Below are 10,000 nucleotides of genomic sequence, written 5' to 3'. Positions count from 1 at the left end.
TTCTGCAAATGAGCTCTCTCATCTGTAAGTTTGACTTGAAAGCTTCAATGAGCATGACTGTGATCTTTCTGACTTGGTGTACTGAATTGGTTTGGCTTGGCAAGCTTGTGTTAGTGAGTCAGTTGGGCCATACGGCATAAAGCAAAGGCTGCTTGTGGAAGCTTGAGTTTGTGCTTACCTTCCTGCAGGTAGTGGGGGTTGTGTTTTGTGCCATTTGTATGCCTTCCTTCCTTCTCCCCATGCATGTGTGTTGCTGCAAGTGCTAGTTGTGCAGGTGTGTACTTTGCTGCAAGTGCTGTTTTTGCTGTTCTGTCTTTGAAAGCACACAGAAAGAGCTTTGCTGAAGAAAGGAACGTATGCTGAAGGGTGGAGGCAGATGGACTCCTGGGGGCCTTTCTGCAAATGTGCTCTCTCATCTGTAAGTTTGACTTGAAAGCTTCAATGAGCATGACTGTGATCTTTCTGACTTGGTGTACTGAATTGGTTTGGCTTGGCAAGCTTGTGTTAGTGAGTCAGTTGGGCCATACGGCATGAAGCAAAGGCTGCTTGTGGAAGCTTGAGTTTGTGCTTACCTTCCTGCAGGTAGTGGGGGTTGTGTTTTGTGCCATTTGTATGCCTTCCTTCCTTCTCCCCATGCATGTGTGTTGCGGCAAGTGCTAGTTGTGCAGGTGTGTACTTTGCTGCAAGTGCTGTTTTTGCTGTTCTGTCTTTGAAAGCACACAGAAAGAGCTTTGCTGAAGAAAGGAACGTATGCTGAACGGGTGCCGTCCTTTCTCATCCTCGTTAGTATAGTGGACAGTATCTCCGCCTGTCACGCGGAAGACCGGGGTTCGATTCCCCGACGGGGAGGCGGCATTTCCTTTTCGTCTTGCTAAGCCCGTGGACAACCAAAAGAGACTAAAGTAGGCCCCAGTGAGAATTGAACTCACGACCCCTGGTTTACAAGACCAGTGCTCTAACCCCTGAGCTATGGAGCCCGTCCAGAAGGGAAGCAAATAACAATCTGGATACCTGGGAAGGAAAAAAAACTGATGTAAAAGTCTGGACTGTAGCCGAGATCTATTGAGCCCATAGTCGCCAGCCTTAGAAGCAGTGGCGAGCATTTAAATCATACCCCCTGGTTTAGAAGGCTGGTGGTCTCGACAGTCAGGAGTTTAGGGAGTTCATCTTCTCATCCTTGCCTAGAGCCGAGATCATTGGGTCTGTAGGCTGCAAAGACTAAAGTAGGCTCCAGTGAGAATTGAACTCACGACCCCTGGTTTACTAGACCAGTGCTCTAACCACTGAGCTATGGAGCCTGTAGCAGAGGGAACAAGTAACAATCTGGAGACTTGGGAGAAAAAAAAGAAGCTACTCGTTGACAAAAGCCGTGCGTCCGGCTCCTGGCTGTCCTAGTGGATTTTGCTGGCTTTCAGATTGACTTGTGCGACAGCTTGCTTCCAGTGAAGAAAAGCAGCCGATGCATTGGCCGGGAATCGAACCCGGGCCTCCCGCGTGGCAGGCGAGAATTCTACCACTGAACCACCAATGCTTCGTGTAACCAGTCTCAGACCTTCCTGACTGAGGTGGTGGGAATCGAAGGCAAAGGCCCCTTTACGGAGGTGAGTTGGTTTCCAAAACTTGTTCTTTGGTAAGTAAAGACAAAGACAAGAAGCAAACAACAGCTTTAACCATCACTCCAGCTGAGTGCTAGCACATCATTGGTCTATCAGGATTAGCAGAGAGCTTTCACACCTCGTTCCTCCAATGACTGCATGTTGAGTTTGCTGATGTCACAGCTGGGATTCAGACAAAGAGCTTTTGAACTTCTGGAAAAGGAGGGGACCAGTAGAACTGATCCAGTCCTCTGGACGAGTGGAGGCTCCCAGCAAGACTGCAAAAATAGCAGGAATGCAAGAAGGGTGGAGGCAGATGGACTCCTGGGGGCCTTTCTGCAAATGTGCTCTCTCATCTGTAAGTTTGACTTGAAAGCTTCAATGAGCATGACTGTGATCTTTCTGACTTGGTGTACTGAATTGGTTTGGCTTGGCAAGCTTGTGTTAGTGAGTCAGTTGGGCCATACGGCATAAAGCAAAGGCTGCTTGTGGAAGCTTGAGTTTGTGCTTACCTTCCTGCAGGTAGTGGGGGTTGTGTTTTGTGCCATTTGTATGCCTTCCTTCCTTCTCCCCATGCATGTGTGTTGCTGCAAGTGCTAGTTGTGCAGGTGTGTACTTTGCTGCAAGTGCTGTTTTTGCTGTTCTGTCTTTGAAAGCACACAGAAAGAGCTTTGCTGAAGAAAGGAACGTATGCTGAAGGGTGGAGGCAGATGGACTCCTGGGGGCCTTTCTGCAAATGTGCTCTCTCATCTGTAAGTTTGACTTGAAAGCTTCAATGAGCATGACTGTGATCTTTCTGACTTGGTGTACTGAATTGGTTTGGCTTGGCAAGCTTGTGTTAGTGAGTCAGTTGGGCCATACGGCATAAAGCAAAGGCTGCTTGTGGAAGCTTGAGTTTGTGCTTACCTTCCTGCAGGTAGTGGGGGTTGTGTTTTGTGCCATTTGTATGCCTTCCTTCCTTCTCCCCATGCATGTGTGTTGCTGCAAGTGCTAGTTGTGCAGGTGTGTACTTTGCTGCAAGTGCTGTTTTTGCTGTTCTGTCTTTGAAAGCACACAGAAAGAGCTTTGCTGAAGAAAGGAACGTATGCTGAAGGGTGGAGGCAGATGGACTCCTGGGGGCCTTTCTGCAAATGTGCTCTCTCATCTGTAAGTTTGACTTGAAAGCTTCAATGAGCATGACTGTGATCTTTCTGACTTGGTGTACTGAATTGGTTTGGCTTGGCAAGCTTGTGTTAGTGAGTCAGTTGGGCCATACGGCATAAAGCAAAGGCTGCTTGTGGAAGCTTGAGTTTGTGCTTACCTTCCTGCAGGTAGTGGGGGTTGTGTTTTGTGCCATTTGTATGCCTTCCTTCCTTCTCCCCATGCATGTGTGTTGCTGCAAGTGCTAGTTGTGCAGGTGTGTACTTTGCTGCAAGTGCTGTTTTTGCTGTTCTGTCTTTGAAAGCACACAGAAAGAGCTTTGCTGAAGAAAGGAACGTATGCTGAACGGGTGCCGTCCTTTCTCATCCTCGTTAGTATAGTGGACAGTATCTCCGCCTGTCACGCGGAAGACCGGGGTTCGATTCCCCGACGGGGAGGCGGCATTTCCTTTTCGTCTTGCTAAGCCCGTGGACAACCAAAAGAGACTAAAGTAGGCCCCACTGAGAATTGAACTCACGACCCCTGGTTTACAAGACCAGTGCTCTAACCCCTGAGCTATGGAGCCCATCCAGAAGGGAAGCAAATAACAATCTGGATACCTGGGAAGGAAAAAAAACTGATGTAAAAGTCTGGACTGTAGCCGAGATCTATTGAGCCCATAGTCGCCAGCCTTAGAAGCAGTGGCGAGCATTTAAATCATACCCCCTGGTTTATAAGGCTGGTGGTCTCGACATGGACATCTCGACAGGCAGTTCATCTTCTCATCCTTGCCTAGAGCCGAGATCATTGGGTCTGTAGGCTGCAAAGACTAAAGTAGGCTCCAGTGAGAATTGAACTCACGACCCCTGGTTTACTAGACCAGTGCTCTAACCACTGAGCTATGGAGCCTGTAGCAGAGGGAACAAGAAACAATCTGGAGACTTGGGAGAAAAAAAAGAAGCTACTCGTTGACAAAAGCCGTGCGTCCGGCTCCTGGCTGTCCTAGTGGATTTTGCTGGCTTTCAGATTGACTTGTGCGACAGCTTGCTTCCAGTGAAGAAAAGCAGCCGATGCATTGGCCGGGAATCGAACCCGGGCCTCCCGCGTGGCAGGCGAGAATTCTACCACTGAACCACCAATGCTTCGTGTAACCAGTCTCAGACCTTCCTGACTGAGGTGGTGGGAGTCGAAGGCAAAGGCCCCTTTACTGAGGTGAGTTGGTTTCCAAAACTTGTTCTTTGGTAAGTAAAGACAAAGACAAGAAGCAAACAACAGCTTTAACCATCACTCCAGCTGAGTGCTAGCACATCATTGGTCTATCAGGATTAGCAGAGAGCTTTCACACCTCGTTCCTCCAATGACTGCACGTTGAGTTTGCTGATGTCACAGCTGGGATTCAGACAAAGAGCTTTTGAACTTCTGGAAAAGGAGGGGACCAGTAGAACTGATACAGTCCTCTGGACGAGTGGAGGCTCCCAGCAAGACTGCAAAAATAGCAGGAATGCAAGAAGGGTGGAGGCAGATGGACTCCTGGGGGCCTTTCTGCAAATGAGCTCTCTCATCTGTAAGTTTGACTTGAAAGCTTCAATGAGCATGACTGTGATCTTTCTGACTTGGTGTACTGAATTGGTTTGGCTTGGCAAGCTTGTGTTAGTGAGTCAGTTGGGCCATACGGCATAAAGCAAAGGCTGCTTGTGGAAGCTTGAGTTTGTGCTTACCTTCCTGCAGGTAGTGGGGGTTGTGTTTTGTGCCATTTGTATGCCTTCCTTCCTTCTCCCCATGCATGTGTGTTGCTGCAAGTGCTAGTTGTGCAGGTGTGTACTTTGCTGCAAGTGCTGTTTTTGCTGTTCTGTCTTTGAAAGCACACAGAAAGAGCTTTGCTGAAGAAAGGAACGTATGCTGAAGGGTGGAGGCAGATGGACTCCTGGGGGCCTTTCTGCAAATGTGCTCTCTCATCTGTAAGTTTGACTTGAAAGCTTCAATGAGCATGACTGTGATCTTTCTGACTTGGTGTACTGAATTGGTTTGGCTTGGCAAGCTTGTGTTAGTGAGTCAGTTGGGCCATACGGCATGAAGCAAAGGCTGCTTGTGGAAGCTTGAGTTTGTGCTTACCTTCCTGCAGGTAGTGGGGGTTGTGTTTTGTGCGATTTGTATGCCTTCCTTCCTTCTCCCCATGCATGTGTGTTGCTGCAAGTGCTAGTTGTGCAGGTGTGTACTTTGCTGCAAGTGCTGTTTTTGCTGTTCTGTCTTTGAAAGCACACAGAAAGAGCTTTGCTGAAGAAAGGAACGTATGCTGAACGGGTGCCGTCCTTTCTCATCCTCGTTAGTATAGTGGACAGTATCTCCGCCTGTCACGCGGAAGACCGGGGTTCGATTCCCCGACGGGGAGGCGGCATTTCCTTTTCGTCTTGCTAAGCCCGTGGACAACCAAAAGAGACTAAAGTAGGCCCCAGTGAGAATTGAACTCACGACCCCTGGTTTACAAGACCAGTGCTCTAACCCCTGAGCTATGGAGCCCGTCCAGAAGGGAAGCAAATAACAATCTGGATACCTGGGAAGGAAAAAAAACTGATGTAAAAGTCTGGACTGTAGCCGAGATCTATTGAGCCCATAGTCGCCAGCCTTAGAAGCAGTGGCGAGCATTTAAATCATACCCCCTGGTTTAGAAGGCTGGTGGTCTCGACAGTCAGGAGTTTAAGGAGTTCATCTTCTCATCCTTGCCTAGAGCCGAGATCATTGGGTCTGTAGGCTGCAAAGACTAAAGTAGGCTCCAGTGAGAATTGAACTCACGACCCCTGGTTTACTAGACCAGTGCTCTAACCACTGAGCTATGGAGCCTGTAGCAGAGGGAACAAGTAACAATCTGGAGACTTGGGAGAAAAAAAAGAAGCTACTCGTTGACAAAAGCCGTGCGTCCGGCTCCTGGCTGTCCTAGTGGATTTTGCTGGCTTTCAGATTGACTTGTGCGACAGCTTGCTTCCAGTGAAGAAAAGCAGCCGATGCATTGGCCGGGAATCGAACCCGGGCCTCCCGCGTGGCAGGCGAGAATTCTACCACTGAACCACCAATGCTTCGTGTAACCAGTCTCAGACCTTCCTGACTGAGGTGGTGGGAGTCGAAGGCAAAGGCCCCTTTACTGAGGTGAGTTGGTTTCCAAAACTTGTTCTTTGGTAAGTAAAGACAAAGACAAGAAGCAAACAACAGCTTTAACCATCACTCCAGCTGAGTGCTAGCACATCATTGGTCTATCAGGATTAGCAGAGAGCTTTCACACCTCGTTCCTCCAATGACTGCACGTTGAGTTTGCTGATGTCACAGCTGGGATTCAGACAAAGAGCTTTTGAACTTCTGGAAAAGGAGGGGACCAGTAGAACTGATCCAGTCCTCTGGACGAGTGGAGGCTCCCAGCAAGACTGCAAAAATAGCAGGAATGCAAGAAGGGTGGAGGCAGATGGACTCCTGGGGGCCTTTCTGCAAATGAGCTCTCTCATCTGTAAGTTTGACTTGAAAGCTTCAATGAGCATGACTGTGATCTTTCTGACTTGGTGTACTGAATTGGTTTGGCTTGGCAAGCTTGTGTTAGTGAGTCAGTTGGGCCATACGGCATAAAGCAAAGGCTGCTTGTGGAAGCTTGAGTTTGTGCTTACCTTCCTGCAGGTAGTGGGGGTTGTGTTTTGTGCCATTTGTATGCCTTCCTTCCTTCTCCCCATGCATGTGTGTTGCTGCAAGTGCTAGTTGTGCAGGTGTGTACTTTGCTGCAAGTGCTGTTTTTGCTGTTCTGTCTTTGAAAGCACACAGAAAGAGCTTTGCTGAAGAAAGGAACGTATGCTGAAGGGTGGAGGCAGATGGACTCCTGGGGGCCTTTCTGCAAATGAGCTCTCTCATCTGTAAGTTTGACTTGAAAGCTTCAATGAGCATGACTGTGATCTTTCTGACTTGGTGTACTGAATTGGTTTGGCTTGGCAAGCTTGTGTTAGTGAGTCAGTTGGGCCATACGGCATGAAGCAAAGGCTGCTTGTGGAAGCTTGAGTTTGTGCTTACCTTCCTGCAGGTAGTGGGGGTTGTGTTTTGTGCCATTTGTATGCCTTCCTTCCTTCTCCCCATGCATGTGTGTTGCTGCAAGTGCTAGTTGTGCAGGTGTGTACTTTGCTGCAAGTGCTGTTTTTGCTGTTCTGTCTTTGAAAGCACACAGAAAGAGCTTTGCTGAAGAAAGGAACGTATGCTGAACGGGTGCCGTCCTTTCTCATCCTCGTTAGTATAGTGGACAGTATCTCCGCCTGTCACGCGGAAGACCGGGGTTCGATTCCCCGACGGGGAGGTGGCATTTCCTTTTCGTCTTGCTAAGCCCGTGGACAACCAAAAGAGACTAAAGTAGGCCCCAGTGAGAATTGAACTCACGACCCCTGGTTTACAAGACCAGTGCTCTAACCCCTGAGCTATGGAGCCCATCCAGAAGGGAAACAAATAACAATCTGGATACCTGGGAAGGAAAAAAAACTGATGTAAAAGTCTGGACTGTAGCCGAGATCTATTGAGCCCATAGTCGCCAGCCTTAGAAGCAGTGGCGAGCATTTAAATCATACCCCCTGGTTTAGAAGGCTGGTGGTCTCGACATGGACATCTCGACAGGCAGTTCATCTTCTCATCCTTGCCTAGAGCCGAGATCATTGGGTCTGTAGGCTGCAAAGACTAAAGTAGGCTCCAGTGAGAATTGAACTCACGACCCCTGGTTTACTAGACCAGTGCTCTAACCACTGAGCTATGGAGCCTGTAGCAGAGGGAACAAGTAACAATCTGGAGACTTGGGAGAAAAAAAAGAAGCTACTCGTTGACAAAAGCCGTGCGTCCGGCTCCTGGCTGTCCTAGTGGATTTTGCTGGCTTTCAGATTGACTTGTGCGACAGCTTGCTTCCAGTGAAGAAAAGCAGCCGATGCATTGGCCGGGAATCGAACCCGGGCCTCCCGCGTGGCAGGCGAGAATTCTACCACTGAACCACCAATGCTTCGTGTAACCAGTCTCAGACCTTCCTGACTGAGGTGGTGGGAATCGAAGGCAAAGGCCCCTTTACGGAGGTGAGTTGGTTTCCAAAACTTGTTCTTTGGTAAGTAAAGACAAAGACAAGAAGCAAACAACAGCTTTAACCATCACTCCAGCTGAGTGCTAGCACATCATTGGTCTATCAGGATTAGCAGAGAGCTTTCACACCTCGTTCCTCCAATGACTGCACGTTGAGTTTGCTGATGTCACAGCTGGGATTCAGACAAAGAGCTTTTGAACTTCTGGAAAAGGAGGGGACCAGTAGAACTGATCCAGTCCTCTGGACGAGTGGAGGCTCCCAGCAAGACTGCAAAAATAGCAGGAATGCAAGAAGGGTGGAGGCAGATGGACTCCTGGGGGCCTTTCTGCAAATGAGCTCTCTCATCTGTAAGTTTGACTTGAAAGCTTCAATGAGCATGACTGTGATCTTTCTGACTTGGTGTACTGAATTGGTTTGGCTTGGCAAGCTTGTGTTAGTGAGTCAGTTGGGCCATACGGCATAAAGCAAAGGCTGCTTGTGGAAGCTTGAGTTTGTGCTTACCTTCCTGCAGGTAGTGGGGGTTGTGTTTTGTGCCATTTGTATGCCTTCCTTCCTTCTCCCCATGCATGTGTGTTGCTGCAAGTGCTAGTTGTGCAGGTGTGTACTTTGCTGCAAGTGCTGTTTTTGCTGTTCTGTCTTTGAAAGCACACAGAAAGAGCTTTGCTGAAGAAAGGAACGTATGCTGAAGGGTGGAGGCAGATGGACTCCTGGGGGCCTTTCTGCAAATGTGCTCTCTCATCTGTAAGTTTGACTTGAAAGCTTCAATGAGCATGACTGTGATCTTTCTGACTTGGTGTACTGAATTGGTTTGGCTTGGCAAGCTTGTGTTAGTGAGTCAGTTGGGCCATACGGCATAAAGCAAAGGCTGCTTGTGGAAGCTTGAGTTTGTGCTTACCTTCCTGCAGGTAGTGGGGGTTGTGTTTTGTGCCATTTGTATGCCTTCCTTCCTTCTCCCCATGCATGTGTGTTGCTGCAAGTGCTAGTTGTGCAGGTGTGTACTTTGCTGCAAGTGCTGTTTTTGCTGTTCTGTCTTTGAAAGCACACAGAAAGAGCTTTGCTGAAGAAAGGAACGTATGCTGAACGGGTGCCGTCCTTTCTCATCCTCGTTAGTATAGTGGACAGTATCTCCGCCTGTCACGCGGAAGACCGGGGTTCGATTCCCTGATGGGGAGGCGGCATTTCCTTTTCGTCTTGATAAGCCCGTGGACAACCAAAAGAGACTAAAGTAGGCCCCAGTGAGAATTGAACTCACGACCCCTGGTTTACAAGACCAGTGCTCTAACCCCTGAGCTATGGAGCCCATCCAGAAGGGAAGCAAATAACAATCTGGATACCTGGGAAGGAAAAAAAACTGATGTAAAAGTCTGGACTGTAGCCGAGATCTATTGAGCCCATAGTCGCCAGCCTTAGAAGCAGTGGCGAGCATTTAAATCATACCCCCTGGTTTAGAAGGCTGGTGGTCTCGACAGTCAGGAGTTTAAGGAGTTCATCTTCTCATCCTTGCCTAGAGCCGAGATCATTGGGTCTGTAGGCTGCAAAGACTAAAGTAGGCTCCAGTGAGAATTGAACTCACGACCCCTGGTTTACTAGACCAGTGCTCTAACCACTGAGCTATGGAGCCTGTAGCAGAGGGAACAAGTAACAATCTGGAGACTTGGGAGAAAAAAAAGAAGCTACTCGTTGACAAAAGCCGTGCCTCCGGCTCCTGGCTGTCCTAGTGGATTTTGCTGGCTTTCAGATTGACTTGTGCGACAGCTTGCTTCCAGTGAAGAAAAGCAGCCGATGCATTGGCCGGGAATCGAACCCAGGCCTCCCGCGTGGCAGGCGAGAAATCTACCACTGAACCACCAATGCTTCGTGTAACCAGTCTCAGACCTTCCTGACTGAGGTGGTGGGAGTCGAAGGCAAAGGCCCCTTTACTGAGGTGAGTTGGTTTCCAAAACTTGTTCTTTGGTAAGTAAAGACAAAGACAAGAAGCAAACAACAGCTTTAACCATCACTCCAGCTGAGTGCTAGCACATCATTGGTCTATCAGGATTAGCAGAGAGCTTTCACACCTCGTTCCTCCAATGACTGCACGTTGAGTTTGCTGATGTCACAGCTGGGATTCAGACAAAGAGCTTTTGAACTTCTGGAAAAGGAGGGGACCAGTAGAACTGATCCAGTCCTCTGGACGAGTGGAGGCTCCCAGCAAGACTGCAAAAATAGC

General features: G+C 48.8%; 19 non-coding genes across 19 annotated transcripts; 4 read left to right on the top strand and 15 right to left on the bottom strand.

Moving 5' to 3' along the window:
• Positions 1 to 777: 777 nt before the first annotated feature.
• On the top strand, positions 778 to 849 carry trnad-guc (transfer RNA aspartic acid (anticodon GUC)). The gene has a single exon. It is a non-coding gene; the product is annotated as a tRNA-Asp (tRNA).
• A 55-nt stretch (positions 850 to 904) lies between these two features.
• On the bottom strand, positions 905 to 977 carry trnat-ugu (transfer RNA threonine (anticodon UGU)). Its single transcript has one exon. It is a non-coding gene; the product is annotated as a tRNA-Thr (tRNA).
• Positions 978 to 1,225: 248 nt separating this feature from the next.
• trnat-agu (transfer RNA threonine (anticodon AGU)) lies at positions 1,226 to 1,298 on the bottom strand. Its single transcript has one exon. It is a non-coding gene; the product is annotated as a tRNA-Thr (tRNA).
• A 162-nt stretch (positions 1,299 to 1,460) lies between these two features.
• On the bottom strand, positions 1,461 to 1,531 carry trnag-gcc (transfer RNA glycine (anticodon GCC)). The gene has a single exon. It is a non-coding gene; the product is annotated as a tRNA-Gly (tRNA).
• A 1,569-nt stretch (positions 1,532 to 3,100) lies between these two features.
• Positions 3,101 to 3,172, top strand: trnad-guc (transfer RNA aspartic acid (anticodon GUC)). The gene has a single exon. It is a non-coding gene; the product is annotated as a tRNA-Asp (tRNA).
• A 55-nt stretch (positions 3,173 to 3,227) lies between these two features.
• Positions 3,228 to 3,300, bottom strand: trnat-ugu (transfer RNA threonine (anticodon UGU)). The gene has a single exon. It is a non-coding gene; the product is annotated as a tRNA-Thr (tRNA).
• A 250-nt stretch (positions 3,301 to 3,550) lies between these two features.
• On the bottom strand, positions 3,551 to 3,623 carry trnat-agu (transfer RNA threonine (anticodon AGU)). The gene has a single exon. It is a non-coding gene; the product is annotated as a tRNA-Thr (tRNA).
• Positions 3,624 to 3,785: 162 nt separating this feature from the next.
• On the bottom strand, positions 3,786 to 3,856 carry trnag-gcc (transfer RNA glycine (anticodon GCC)). The gene has a single exon. It is a non-coding gene; the product is annotated as a tRNA-Gly (tRNA).
• Positions 3,857 to 5,031: 1,175 nt separating this feature from the next.
• On the top strand, positions 5,032 to 5,103 carry trnad-guc (transfer RNA aspartic acid (anticodon GUC)). The gene has a single exon. It is a non-coding gene; the product is annotated as a tRNA-Asp (tRNA).
• Positions 5,104 to 5,158: 55 nt separating this feature from the next.
• trnat-ugu (transfer RNA threonine (anticodon UGU)) lies at positions 5,159 to 5,231 on the bottom strand. The gene has a single exon. It is a non-coding gene; the product is annotated as a tRNA-Thr (tRNA).
• A 248-nt stretch (positions 5,232 to 5,479) lies between these two features.
• trnat-agu (transfer RNA threonine (anticodon AGU)) lies at positions 5,480 to 5,552 on the bottom strand. The gene has a single exon. It is a non-coding gene; the product is annotated as a tRNA-Thr (tRNA).
• Positions 5,553 to 5,714: 162 nt separating this feature from the next.
• Positions 5,715 to 5,785, bottom strand: trnag-gcc (transfer RNA glycine (anticodon GCC)). The gene has a single exon. It is a non-coding gene; the product is annotated as a tRNA-Gly (tRNA).
• A 1,175-nt stretch (positions 5,786 to 6,960) lies between these two features.
• trnad-guc (transfer RNA aspartic acid (anticodon GUC)) lies at positions 6,961 to 7,032 on the top strand. The gene has a single exon. It is a non-coding gene; the product is annotated as a tRNA-Asp (tRNA).
• A 55-nt stretch (positions 7,033 to 7,087) lies between these two features.
• trnat-ugu (transfer RNA threonine (anticodon UGU)) lies at positions 7,088 to 7,160 on the bottom strand. Its single transcript has one exon. It is a non-coding gene; the product is annotated as a tRNA-Thr (tRNA).
• A 250-nt stretch (positions 7,161 to 7,410) lies between these two features.
• trnat-agu (transfer RNA threonine (anticodon AGU)) lies at positions 7,411 to 7,483 on the bottom strand. The gene has a single exon. It is a non-coding gene; the product is annotated as a tRNA-Thr (tRNA).
• A 162-nt stretch (positions 7,484 to 7,645) lies between these two features.
• On the bottom strand, positions 7,646 to 7,716 carry trnag-gcc (transfer RNA glycine (anticodon GCC)). Its single transcript has one exon. It is a non-coding gene; the product is annotated as a tRNA-Gly (tRNA).
• A 1,302-nt stretch (positions 7,717 to 9,018) lies between these two features.
• Positions 9,019 to 9,091, bottom strand: trnat-ugu (transfer RNA threonine (anticodon UGU)). The gene has a single exon. It is a non-coding gene; the product is annotated as a tRNA-Thr (tRNA).
• A 248-nt stretch (positions 9,092 to 9,339) lies between these two features.
• Positions 9,340 to 9,412, bottom strand: trnat-agu (transfer RNA threonine (anticodon AGU)). Its single transcript has one exon. It is a non-coding gene; the product is annotated as a tRNA-Thr (tRNA).
• Positions 9,413 to 9,574: 162 nt separating this feature from the next.
• trnag-gcc (transfer RNA glycine (anticodon GCC)) lies at positions 9,575 to 9,645 on the bottom strand. The gene has a single exon. It is a non-coding gene; the product is annotated as a tRNA-Gly (tRNA).
• Positions 9,646 to 10,000: the final 355 nt, after the last annotated feature.

Source organism: Trichomycterus rosablanca, chromosome 22 (genome assembly GCF_030014385.1).
Source record: "Trichomycterus rosablanca isolate fTriRos1 chromosome 22, fTriRos1.hap1, whole genome shotgun sequence".
In the NCBI taxonomy this organism is placed as follows: Eukaryota; Metazoa; Chordata; class Actinopteri; order Siluriformes; family Trichomycteridae; genus Trichomycterus; species Trichomycterus rosablanca.
This window is presented reverse-complemented; position numbering and strand designations above follow the sequence as displayed.